We start from the raw sequence: 14,021 nt of genomic DNA on the forward strand, positions 1-14,021 counted from the left end.
TGAATCCAACCACTGATAATGTGTTGGATAATTTGGTATCGGCCAACCCTCAAAACTCCAACATTGGTATCGACTATCAAGTTGTATTGGGACACCCTTACAAGAAACACTAACGTGTTTTGAATCCGACCAATGATATTGTGTTGGATAATATTGGTATCGGCCAACCCTCAAAACTCCAATATCGGTATCCTCTATCAACTTGTATAGGAACATCCTTACAAGAAACACTAACATGTTTTGGAATCCGACCAATGATATTGTGTTGGATAATATTGGTGTCGGCCAACCCTCAAAACTCCAACATAGGTATCGACTATCAAGTTGTATTGGGACACCCTTACAAGAAACACTAACGTGTTTTGAATCCGACCAATGATATTGTGTTGGATAATATTGGTATCGGCCAACCCTCAAAACTCAAAAATCGGTATCCTCTATAAACTTGTATGGGAACATCCTTACAAGAAACACTAACATGTTTTGGAATCCGACCAATGATATTGTGTTGGATAATATTGGTATCGGCCAACCCTCAAAACTCCAATATCAGTATCCTCTATCAACTTGTATAGGAACATCCTTACAAGAAACACTAACATGTTTTGGAATCCGACCAATGATATTGTGTTGGATAATATTGGTATCGGCCAACCTTCAAAACTCCAATATCGGTATCCTCAATCAACTTGTATCGAAACACCTTTACAAGAAACACGAACATGTTTTGAATCCAACCACTGATAATGTGTTGGATAATTTGGTATCGGCCAACCCTCAAAACTCCAACATTGGTATCGACTATCAAGTTGTATTGGGACACCCTTACAAGAAACACTAACGTGTTTTGAATCCGACCAATGATATTGTGTTGGATAATATTGGTATCGGCCAACCCTCAAAACTCCAAAATCGGTATCCTCTATCAACTTGTATAGGAACATCCTTACAAGAAACACTAACATGTTTTGGAATCCGACCAATGATATTGTGTTGGATAATATTGGTATCGGCCAACCCTCAAAACTCCAATATCGGTATCCTCAATCAACCTGTATCGAAACACCTTTACAAGAAACACGAACATGTTTTGAATCCAACCACTGATAATGTGTTGGATAATTTGGTATCGGCCAACCCTCAAAACTCCAACATTGGTATCGACTATCAAGTTGTATTGCGACACCCTTACAAGAAACACCAACATGTTTTGAATCCAACCACTGATAATATGTTGGATATTTTGGTATTGGCCAACCATCATAACTCCAAAATATCGGCATCCTCTATCAAGTTGTATCGGAACACCCTTACAAGAAACACTAACTTGTTTTGAAATCCAACCAATGATATTGTGTTGGATAATCAATCAATGTTTACTTATATAGCCCTAAATCACGAGTGTCTCAAAGGGCTGCACAAACCACAACACAAACCACTAAGACAGGCATCGGGAACCTTTTTGACTGAGAAAGCCATGAAAGCGAAGTATTTAAAAATGTATTTCCGTGAGAGCGATATCATATTTTTTTAACACTGAATATAACTAAATGCCTGCTTTTTTTTTTTAGTAAGACCAACATTTTTAGAGTATTTAGAGTACTTTTTATTTTTAGAAATAACATGTAACTGACAAAAAGGTCAGTCAACAAAAAATGAGTAATAAAAAAACAAACCCGGGACATTGAGTCGGTCATATTCCCAAACAGCACACCGTTGTCGTCGTCGAGGTCAGCGCGGTTACGGCGGCATCGGGGTCCTTGCGGATTAGATTTTTTTGTTGTTGTTGTTGTGGATTCTCACTCATGCCGGATGACGCAGCGAGGCCAGTCCCGACCTGTCCTCGCCCCGGCCCAGGAGGCCATTACAGGGAAACATTACAGCCCCGTGTAACCATTACTTACCAGTCCATCTTGGAAAGCCATCTTTTTATGACTCCTCACCGTGAATGCTTTAGAAGTAATGAAGCTCCCGAGACCGGCCGTCGCACGGGGGGTCGGGCGGCGGGGGTGCGGGGGATCAAAGCGGTGGTACGGCGGAAAAAGAGAGAAAGATGAGGCCGAGAGGAGGAGCCAAGAGGAAGACGGATGACGCTCTCTTCCAGGATCAAGGAGGATTGATTATGATGGCCCTGCTCGCTTCGCCCGGCTTCCTGCCTCCTGTCCTCCGACATCTTTGCACCTGAGTCCAATCCTGAGTGCTTGTTAAAGGCCGACTGAAACCACTACGACCGACCACGCAGTCTGATAGTTTATACCAGGGGTGTCAAACTCAAATACGGAGTGGGCCAAAATTTAAAACTGAACAAAGCCGCGGGCCGTGGTTTGAACAAATTAACCTTTTAATAGGGACCCAAACAAGTTTTGCATTGAATATTGAACAATCAAGGCTTATATAACTTTATAGTGACATGTAAAATCGAGCTTCAAATAATAATTAAAGCGTTGGTCGGGTCTGCCTTTGGCTGCTGCCGCCGCTACTCAAACCCTGGTCTAAGTCAGACCAACATAGAGGTTTTTATTTCATGTCTCGACGACATTTCTAACAGAAGTTACATGCAGTTTTGTCTGGGTTTTTTCCTAGGGGGCGCTAGAGCGCAATTTAAATTTTTAGGGTATGGTTTTTTATTAGATGGCAATTTTCGCCAGTCCTGATGTAAGTATAAAATTTGGTGAGTTTTAAAGCATGGTAAGGGGGTGAAATTATTGATCGGCGTTTCTGGATGTTGTTGATAAATGGCTTTTGCTTTGTATAGTAGAGATTTAACTTGCACTTTGAAGCATTTTAAAGAGGTAAAATTACAGCTCAAAGAGGCAAAAATGACATTTTTTAGGAAACTTTGCATAGGGGTTCTTTGAAGGCGAGTAAAATCAAAACTGGAGCAGTAATCAAAACTTTGTTCTATACTTTTAATCAGAAGGGTTCAATCTCTCTTCTGTGCGAGTTTGAAGCCGAAACAACAAACAAGCTCAGAGAAGATAATGTTTGAAAAAAGGTGACGGGTGTTTGCAAAACTTTTATTTTGAAGGGGTGATTGCCAACTTCCTGTTGTTGTTAAATAAAAGATGTCAATTATCAAAATGTAGGTCTAAGTGACACCTACAAAGAAAGTTTTTGTTTCAGGTCTCTCCAACCTTCCTACCGGAAGTTACAAGCAGTTTTGTCTGTTTTCTCTTCCTAGGAGCAGGTTTTTCCGTGTTTTATTCAAAAAATTGCGCGAGAGCGCATTTTTGACATTTGGGTTTTTTTTTTTTCATGAGATCGTAAATTTTGCCAGTCCTGATGTGTGTGCCAAGTTTGGTGAGTTTTGAAGCATTTTAGGGGGGTCAAATTACAGCTCAAAGAGGCAAAAATAGCATTTTTTGCGAAAATTTGGCTTTGAATGGATTTTTGCAAAAATGTTATTGATTTTTGCCCGAGAAGATACAGTTATGAAATTTAGGTCTAATTATCAAGAGCTGCACCACTTTTTTGACTAACAGCAGGACTATTAATCCAAATACAAACCCAGTTTCCATATGAGTTGGGAAATTGTGTTAGATGTAAATATAAACAGAATACAATGATTTGCAAAACGTTTTCAACCCATATTCAGTTGAATATGCTACAAAGACAACATATTTGATGTTCAAACTCATAAACATTTTGTGTTTTTGCAAATAATCATTAACTTTAGAATTTGATGCCAGCAACACGTGACAAAGAAGTTGGGAAAGGTGGCAATAAATATTGATTACGTTGAGGAATGCTCATCAAACACTTATTTGGAACATTCCACAGGTGTGCAGGCTAATTGGGAACAGGTGGGTGCCATGATTGGGTATAAAAACAGCTTCCCAAAAAATGCTCAGTCTTTCACAAGAAAGGATGGGGCGAGGTACACCCCTTTGTCCACAACTGCGTGAGCAAACAGTCAAACAGTTTAAGAACAACATTTCTCAAAGTGCAATTGCAAGAAAATTAAGGGTTTCAACATCTACGGTCCATAATATCATCAAAAGGTTCAGAGAATCTGGAAAAATCACTCCACGTAAGCAGCATGGCCGGAAACCAACATTAAATGACCGTGACCTTCGATCCCTAAGACGGCACTGTATCAAAAACCGACATCAATCTCTAAAGGATATCACCACATGGGCTCAGGAACACTTCGGAAAACCACTGTCATTAAATACAGTTGGTCGCTACATCTTTAAGTGCAAGTTAAAGCTCTACTAAGCAAAGCGAAAGCCATTTATCAACAACATCCAGAAACGCCGCCGGCTTCTCTGGGCCCAAGCTAATGGGCTCAGGAACACTTCAGAAAACCACTGTCACTAAATACAGTTGGTCGCTACATCTTTAAGTGCAAGTTAAAGCTCTACTAAGCAAAGCGAAAGCCATTTATCAACAACATCCAGAAACGCCGTTGGCATTTCTGGGCACGAGATCATCTAAGATGGACTGATGCAAAAAAGTGGAAAAATGTTCTGTGGTCAACAAGTCCACATTTCAAATTGTTTTTTGGAAATATTGGACAACGTGTTATTCGGACCAAAGGGGAAGCGAACCATCCAGACTGTTATGGACACAAAGTTGAAAAGCCAGCATGTGTGATGGTATGGGGGTGCATTAGTGCCCAAGGCATGGGTAACTTACACATCTGTGAAGGCACCATTAATACTGAAAGGTACATACAGGTTTTGGAACAACATATGCAGCCATCTAAGCGCCATCTTTTTCATGGACGCCCCTGCTTATTCCAGTAAGACAAGTGTTACAACAGCGTGGCTTCGTAAAAAAAGAGTGCAGGTACTTTCCTGGCCGGCCTGCAGTCCTATCAAAAAAGTGTGGCGCATTATGAAGCGTAAAATACGACAGCGGAGACCCCGGACTGTTGAAGGACTGAAGCTCTACATAAAAGAAAGAATTCCACTTTCAAAGCTTCAACAATTAGTTTCCTCAGTTCCCAAACGTTTATTGAGTGTTGTTAAAAGAAAAGGTGATGTAACACAGTGGTGAACATTGCTGTGTTTCATTGCTGTTGTTGTTTTTTATTTTTTGAAGAGTCGGCCAGATACTGCTGATTCATTGGATTCTTTTTGGGGTGCTGTGGATGTTGTGAAGTCCAACGCACACGCCGGTCAAGACAGGGAATGGAAGTGAACACAGCCTTTTGTGTCGTCATTTAGCTCGGACTCACTGACCCTCCAAGGTTTTTAATCTTGTAAAAAAAGAGTGTGGGTACTTTCCTGGCCCGCCTGCAGTCCAAACCTGTCTCCCATGGAAAATGTGTGGCGCATTTTGAAGCGTAAAATACGACAACAAGACCCCGGACTGTTGAAGGACTGAAGCTCTACATAAAACAAGAATGGGAAAGAATTCCACTTTCAAAGCTTCAACAATTAGTTTCCTCAGTTCCCAAACGTTTATTGAGTGTTGTTAAAAGAAAAGGTGATGTAACACAGTGGTGAACATGCCCTTTCCCAACTACTTTGGCACGTGTTGCTGGCATCAAATTATAAAGTAAATGATTATTTGTAAAAAAAATAAAAGTTTATCAGTTTGAACATCAAATATGTTGACTTTGTTGCATATTCAACTGAATTTGGGTTGAAAATGATTTGCAAATCAAAGCGCTCACAGAGAAGTAGGAACCCTTCCCGGTAAGGTTTATTCAGGTGTACTGGAGAGGAGGCTACGCCGGATAGACGAACCTCGGATTCAGGAGGAACAGTGTGGTTTTCGTCCTGGTGGTGGAACTGTGGACCAGCTCTATACTCTCGGCAGGGTTCTTGAGGGTGCATGGGAGTTTGCCCAACCAGTCTACATGTGCTTTGTGGACTTGGAGAAGGCATTCGACCGTGTCCCTCGGGAAGTCCTGTGGGGTGTGCTCAGAGAGTATGGGGTACCGGACTGTCTTATTGTGGCGGTCCGCTCCCTGTACGATCAGTACCAGAGCTTGGTCCGCATTGCTGGCAGTAAGTCGAACACATTTCCAGTGAGGGTTGGACTCCGCCAAGGCTGTCCTTTGTCACCGATTCTGTTCATAACTTTTATGGACAGAATTTCTAGGCGCAGTCAAGGCGTTGAGGGGTTCCGGTTTGGTGACCGCAGGATTAGGTCTCTGCTTTTTGCAGATGATGTGGTCCTGATGGCTTCATCTGACCAGGATCTTCAGCTCTCACTGGATCGGTTCGCAGCCGAGTGTGAAGCGACCGGAATGAGAATCAGCACCTCCAAGTCCGAGTCCATGGTTCTCGCCCGGAAAAGGGTGGAATGCCATCTCCGGGTTGGGGAGGAGACCCTGCCCCAAGTGGAGGAGTTCAAGTACCTAGGAGTCTTGTTCACGAGTAAGGGAAGAGTGGATGGTGAGATCGACAGGCGGATCGGTGCGGCGTCTTCAGTAATGCGGACGTTGTACCGATCCGTTGTGGTGAAGAAGGAGCTGAGCCGGAAGGCAAAGCTCTCAATTTACCGGTCGATCTACATTCCCATCCTCACCTATGGTCATGAGCTTTGGTTCATGACCGAAAGGATAAGATCACGGGTACAAGCGGCCCAAATGAGTTTCCTCCGCCGTGTGGCGGGTCTCTCCCTTAGAGATAGGGTGAGAAGCTCTGCCATCCGGGAGGAACTCAAAGTAAAGCCGCTGCTCCTTCACATCGAGAGGAGCCAGATGAGGTGGTTCGGGCATCTGGTCAGGATGCCACCCGAACGCCTCCCTAGGGAGGTGTTTAGGGCACGTCCAACCGGTAGGAGGCCACGGGGAAGACCCAGGACACGTTGGGAAGACTATGTCTCCCGGCTGGCCTGGGAACGCCTCGGGATCCCCCGGGAAGATTTAGACGAAGTGGCTGGGGAGAAGGGAAGTCTGGGTTTCCCTGCTTAGGCTGTTGCCCCCGCGACCCGACCTCGGATAAGCGGAAGAAGATGGATGGATGGATGGATGGATGTATTCCGTTTATATTTACATCTAACACAATTTCCCAACTCATATGGAAACAGGGTTTGTACTTTCCCCACAGGCCTGCATGTCTTTCCACCTTGTGCACGTCTCTTGCGGCGAGGACAACGTTGTGCCTTTTAATAACATCAGAGGACGTCTGGCAGGCGGCATGTGATTGTTATTTATGAATTACGAGCACGCGGAAAGCAGGAAGTGTCTGCGGGAATCAAGCGCTCCTTCCTCCAGCAGCCCCGCGTCCTCATTAAGTCATTAGACGTGTGCTGAAACGTCACTTGCACTGACGGGCAAATGTTTTGGACAACACACGGAAGTGAAGAAATAAAGGAAAGCCGTGTAGAACAAAACACGTATAAAGAGCTCAATGTCTTGCAATTGGCACGGACATATATTTTTTTTCCCCATTGAAAGCCCGGAAGGAATTTGGAATAAACCTTTTTAAGAAGCACAAATTACTATGGGATTTAACCGGATTGGACAGAGTTTGTGGAAACGACAAATAGGATTTTTCATCTCTACTTCCTATCTGGACACAACTTGACATGACCTTTTCTCATTAGGGGTGAGAACAATTTATTAATCCAGTGTTATTATTTTTTAGTTTTTATTAGTATGTGTACCAAAAGTGGTACACGGCCTCCATCTAGTTGTATGCCCAAAAAATCAATTAAATATTCAAACACAGTGTTACTGTTCAAACTGTGTGTAATGTAACCGTGGCTAAAATGATGAAATATACTTGTTAACTAAATTGGCTAAAAATATGAAATATACTTGTTAACTAAATTGGCTAAAAATATGAAATATACTTGTTAACTAAATTGGCTAAAAATATGAAATATACTTGTTAACTAGATTGGTTAAAAATATGAAATATACTTGTTAACTAGATTGGTTAAAAATATGAAATATACTTGTTAACTAGATTGGCTAAAAATATGAAATATACTTGTTAACTAAATTGGCTAAAAATATGAATAATACTTGTTAACTAAATTGGCTAAAAATATGAAATATACTTAACTAAATTGGCTAAAAATATGAAATATACGTGTTAACTAAATTGGCTAAAAATATGAAATATACTTGTTAACTAGATTGGCTAAAAATATGAAATATACTTGTTAACTAGATTGGCTAAAAATATGAAATATACTTGTTAACTAAATTGGCTAAAAATATGAAATATACTTAAGTAGATTGGCTAAAAATATGAAATGATACTTGTTAACTAAATTGGCTAAAAATATGAAATATACTTGTTAACTAAATTGGCTAAAAATATGAAATATACTTGTTAACTAAATTGGCTAAAAATATGAAATATACTTAACTAAATTGGCTAAAAATATGAAATATACTTGTTAACTAGATAAGGTCATTCCTGAAGGAATTGCGTGTTAGTGCTCCAATGAAATCCTAGAATTTTTTTTTTTATTTTTTTTTTTAAGAATTGTTGAAAGCAGATCACACAATTTTCCAAACAAGGTGAATATTTTGAAGTTGGAACCGTTTGAATCAGACGAAAAATGTGGAAGTTATGGAACTTTGAAGAATGTCCCGATGGGAATTCTCCAAAAATTTGGGAATTTCGGGAAAAGCGGGATTTCTTTTTAAAAAATCCATCCATCCATCGATACATTTTCTACCGCTTGTCCCTTTTGGGGTCGCGGGAGCCTATAGCAGCTGCATTCCCCTGGGTCCTCTCCAAGGTTTCTCATAATCACTGTCACCGACGTCCTACTGGGGTGAGTTTTTCCTTGTCCTTATGTGGGCTCTGGCTTGTGCAGCCCTTAGAGACACTTGTGACTTAGGGCTATATAAATAAACATTGATTGATTGATTTTGGCGGAAGGCAGGGTACACCCTGGACGATTCGCCACCTCATCGCAAGTCCAACACAGATAGACAAACAACATTCACACACCAGGGTAAATTTAGTTCTGCCAATCAACCTATCCCCAGGTGCATGTCTTTGGAGGTGGGAGGGGCCTATCCCCAGGTGCATGTCTTTGGAGGTGGGAGGGGCCTATCCCCAGGTGCATGTCTTTGGAGGTGGGAGGGGCCTATCCCCAGGTGCATGTCTTTGGAGATGGGAGGAGCCTATCCCCAGGTGCATGTCTTTGGAGGTGGGAGGAGCCTATCCCCAGGTGCATGTCTTTGGAGGTGGGAGGGGCCTATCCCCAGGTGCATGTCTTTGGAGATGGGAGGAGCCTATCCCCAGGTGCATGTCTTTGGAGGTGGGAGGGGCCTATCCCCAGGTGCATGTCTTTGGAGGTGGGAGGGGCCTATCCCCAGGTGCATGTCTTTTGAGGTGGGAGGGGCCTATCCCCAGGTGCATGTCTTTGGAGGTGGGAGGAAGCCGGTGTACCAGGAGGGAACCCACGCAGTCACGGGGTGAACATGCACAGAGCCAGGGATTGAACCCAGGACTACTCAGGACCTTCGTATTGTGGAAAAAAAAAAACTTGAATGGTCTGAGTTAAAATGGTTGGTGTCGAGAAATGTTGAAGTAGTAACATTTTTAATTGAGAAATGGCATTAAGGAATTCCAGAAGTTTTGAGAAAACCAGGAATTTTTTCCAGTTCGAAAAACAACTGTTTTTTGTCCTGATTAAGAGGAATGTTTGGATGGTGGATCTCCCGGGAAGAGCTAAACGAAGTGGCCGGGATGAGGGAAGTCTGGGCTTCCCTGCTCAGGCTGCTATTATGTTAGATCCACTATGGACTGGACTCTCAATATTATGTTAGATCCACTATGGACTGGACTCTCACTATTATGTTAGATCCACTATGGACTGGACTCTCTCACTATTATGTTAGATCCACTATGGACTGGACTCTCAATATTATGTTAGATCCACTATGGACTGGAGTCTCAATATTATGTTAGATCCACTATGGACTGGACTCTCACTATTATGTTAGATCCACTATGGACTGGACTCTCTCACTATTATGTTAGATCCACTATGGACTGGACTCTCAATATTATGTTAGATCCACTATGGACTGGACTCTCACTATTATGTTAGATCCACTATGGACTGGACTCTCTCACTATTATGTTAGATCCACTATGGACTGGACTCTCACACTATTATGTTAGATCCACTATGGACTGGACTCTCACTATTATGTTAGATCCACTAAGGACTGGACTTTCTCTATTATGTTAGATCCACTATGGACTGGACTCTCTCACTATTATGTTAGATCCACTATGGACTGGACTCTCACTATTATGTTAGATCCACTATGGACTGGACTCTCACTATTATGTTAGATCCACTATGGACTGGACTCTCACTATTATGTTGGATCCACTAAGGGCTTCCCTGCTTAGGCTGCTGCCCCCGCGACCCGACCTCGGATAAGTGGAAGAAGATGGATAGATGGATGGATGGATGGATGGTTTAGACGGTGGTACGGTTGAAGTGGGTTGAAAAATGTGGAGGGAGTAGTCGTCAAAAAGGGGTTTGAAAAAACGGTAATTCTAGGAATTCCTGGAATTTTTTCAAACATACATATACATATATGTATATACATACATATATATATATATATATATATATATATATATATATATATACACATGATATAGTTAACATTGTGAAGAATTGTCCGATTTACTTTATTTGGTTTTGTTTTGTAGTGCCAACATCAGCAGAAAACGTCCATATACACTGCATCCAAAAAAGTATTCACACCTTTTATGTTACAGCCTTATTTCCAAGTGAAATACACATTTTTCCCCCTCAAAAATTTTACACACAAATACCCCACAATGACAATGTGAAACTTTTTGTGTGTGTATATATATATATATATATATATATATATATATACATACAGTGGGGCAAAAAAGTATTTAGTCAGCCAGCGATTGTGCAAGTTCTCCCACTTAAAATGATGACAGAGGTCTGTAATTTTCATCATAGGTACACTTCAACTGTGAGAGACAGAATGTGAAAAAAAAAATCCAGGAATTCACATTGTAGGAATTTTAAAGAATTTATTTGTAAATTATGGTGGAAAATAAGTATTTGGTCAACCATTCAAAGCTCTCACTGATGGAAGGAGGTTTTGTCTCAAAATCTCACGATACATGGCCCCATTCATTCTTTCCTTAACACGGATCAATCGTCCTGTCCCCTTAGCAGAAAAACAGCCCCAAAGCATGATGTTTCCACCCCAATGCTTCACAGTAGGTATGGTGTTCTTGGGATGCAACTCAGTATTCTTCTTCCTCCAAACACCACGAGTTGAGTTTATACCAAAATGGATACATGGATGATACAGCCGAGGATTGGGAGAATGTCATGTGGTCAGATGACACCAAAATAGAACTTTTTGGTTTAAACTCAACACACACAAACATATTATATATATATATATATATATATATATATATATATATATATATATATATATATATATATCCTTGGTAACTCCTTCTAGACTGTTGGAAAACCATTTCAGGTGACTCTCTCTTGAAGCTCATCGTGAGAATGCCAAGAGTGTGCAAATCAGTAATCAGAGCAAAGGGTGGCTATTTTGAAGGAACTAGAATATAAAACAAGTTTTCAGCTACTTCACCTTATATATATATATATATATATATATATATATATATATATATATATATATATATATATATATATATATATATATGTCTCGATTGTAGCTGAGATAGGCGCCAGCGCCCCCGCGACCCCAAAAGGGAATAAGCGGTAGAAAATTGATGGATGGATGTCTTGATTGGATTATCCAGAAAATAGTGCTCGATACCGTGGTAGAGCGCAATATGTAGGTGTGGGAAAAATCACGAGACTACTTCATCTCTACAGAACTGTTTCATGAGGGGTTTTATATATATATATATATATATATATATATATATAAACAAAACAATCATGATGTGAGCTGCGAGACGATATTGGCTACTAATTTGTTTAATTGATCAAACAATAGTTGAAAAAAACTAAAGCCTACTCTGGAAATAAAAACTGGATGTGGGTTCATTTAAATTATTATTTTTTTCAAATAACATTATTGGACAAATTTGAAAATGATACATTAAAATAATAAAAGTACTACTTTTCTGCAACCAGTTGACTGCATGCCATTTCTTACACACCTTCTCATTTTTTAGTTGACAAAACGACAGTAGCATACGTCTACCCATTGCATATATTAAATATACTTGTTAACTGGATTGGCTAAAAATATCAAATATACTTGTTAACTAGATAAATTGTGCTCACCCCTAATGAGAAAGGGTAATGTCAAGTTCCAGGCTCGACTACTGCAACGCACTTCTTGTCAGGATCCCCAGCAAGAACATCCAGAAGCTGCAGTACATACAAAATAGTGCTGCGAGGATCCTGATGAGAGTGCGGAAACATGACCACATCACACCAACTCTCAAATCCCTTCACTGTCTTCCTGTTCCATTCAGGATTGAATTCAAAATCTCCCACCTAACTTGCACTCCATACAGGCTAACCTCCTCCAACCTCCACGGACAAAGCTTCGAATGGGAGACCGGGCTTTCTGCTCCGCTGCTCCCAGTCTGTGGAACGCTCTCCCTGACCACCTGAGGGCACCTCAGACTGTGGATGTTTTTAAAAAAGGCGTAAAAACCCATCTTTTTAAAAAAAGCCTTTCTAGAGACATGCATGCTGGTTGTAGCCTTTGGGCTGTTTCTAGTTTTATATTTTATTTATTTGTATTATTACTATTTTTTTACACTGTGGCACTTTGAGGTTGTTTGCTCAACGTAAAGTGCTTTTTACAAATAAAATCTATTATTATTATTATTATTATACATTTAATCCAGATTGTGTCCAGATAGGAAGTAAGCATGAAAAATCCTATTTGTCGTTTCCACAAACTCTGTCTAATCTTGTTAAATCCGATCGCCCACTAAATGATGTATGCTTACAAATATCAATCATCAGAATGCATAAAATACCAACTCCGTGCACTAAAACCCAGCAAGCAGCGACACAACACGACATACAGTCAGTCAGTGAGTGGACTTACAGTGACGTTCCACACACACTCCCGCTTGCAGAAAACCAGAAGAAACAATTTTCCCTTCCTTCCTATCAGTTACCACGACGACGACAATAAATAGCTCCTGGTCGTGGGTCCTCCTGCAAGTACGTCCTCTGCTGGTCTTCCCAGTAAGTCGGCATGACTGCCCGGTTTCGCCAGCAACAGGCAAACGGACGCTCCTGCAGACGTCTCTGCTGTGACTGAGAGCTCTGCTGAGAATGAGAAGAGACTAGAGAGAGCGAGAGAGAGGGAGGGATGGAAGGAGGACAGGAAGGAGAAGGAGAGAGAGAGAGAGAGATGTAGAAGGACAGAGGGGAAGCTGCTGCTGGTGACTCACATGGCCACAGGAAAGGATCGTCTGCTTCTCCCGCTTACATGCAGTCTGCCAAGGTTAGGGCTACATTGTTAGCTATTTATTTACAATTACCTTGCGGGCTCCTTGGCTAAATGGCTTTGCCTCCGTTCAGTCAGCCTTTTGTCAATATTTAGTCCTGCATTTGCCAATAGGACGTACACCAGGTAGCCCAAAAAGACCAGATAAGTCGCCCGCTGGCCTGTTCTAAAAATAGCTCAAATAGCAGCACTTACCAGTGAGCTGCCTCTATTTTTTAAATTGTATTTATTTACTAGCAAGCTGGTGTCGCTTTGCTCGACATTTTCAATTCAAAGAGAGACAAAACTCAAATAGAATTGGAAAATCCAAGAAAATATTTTAAAGACTTGGTCTGCACTTGTTTGAATAAATTCATTTTAATTTTCTTACTTTGCTTCTTATATCGTTCAGATACACAATTTTAAAGAAAAAATATAACCTTAAAAATGATTTTAGGATTTTAAAACACTTTTTTTGGGGGGGGGGCGGTATAGCTCGGTTGGTAGAGTGGCCGTGCCAGCAACCTGAGGGTTGCAGGTTCGATTCCCGCTTCCGCCATCCTAGTCACTGCCGTTGTGTCCTTTGGCAAGACACTTTACCCACCTGCTCCCAGTGCCACCCACACTGCTTTAAATGTAA

At 41.1% G+C, this 14,021-nt stretch overlaps 1 protein-coding gene across 6 annotated transcripts in view; it reads right to left on the reverse strand.

Moving 5' to 3' along the window:
- inpp4b (inositol polyphosphate-4-phosphatase type II B) overlaps positions 1-14,021 on the reverse strand; it is a 469,469-nt gene that overhangs the window by 301,300 nt on the left and 154,148 nt on the right. Inside the window, exon 1 of one of the 6 annotated variants that reach the window (XM_061881077.1) lies at positions 12,995-13,225. The exons of the other annotated variants lie outside the window; for them this stretch is intronic. The gene's annotated coding sequence lies outside the window, so the exon portion shown is untranslated. Of the gene's footprint in view, positions 1-12,994; positions 13,226-14,021 lie in introns of those variants that run through there. 6 annotated transcript variants of the gene reach the window in all.

The sequence above is a fragment of the Nerophis ophidion genome, linkage group LG20, assembly GCF_033978795.1.
Source record: "Nerophis ophidion isolate RoL-2023_Sa linkage group LG20, RoL_Noph_v1.0, whole genome shotgun sequence".
Classification (NCBI taxonomy): domain Eukaryota; kingdom Metazoa; phylum Chordata; class Actinopteri; order Syngnathiformes; family Syngnathidae; genus Nerophis; species Nerophis ophidion.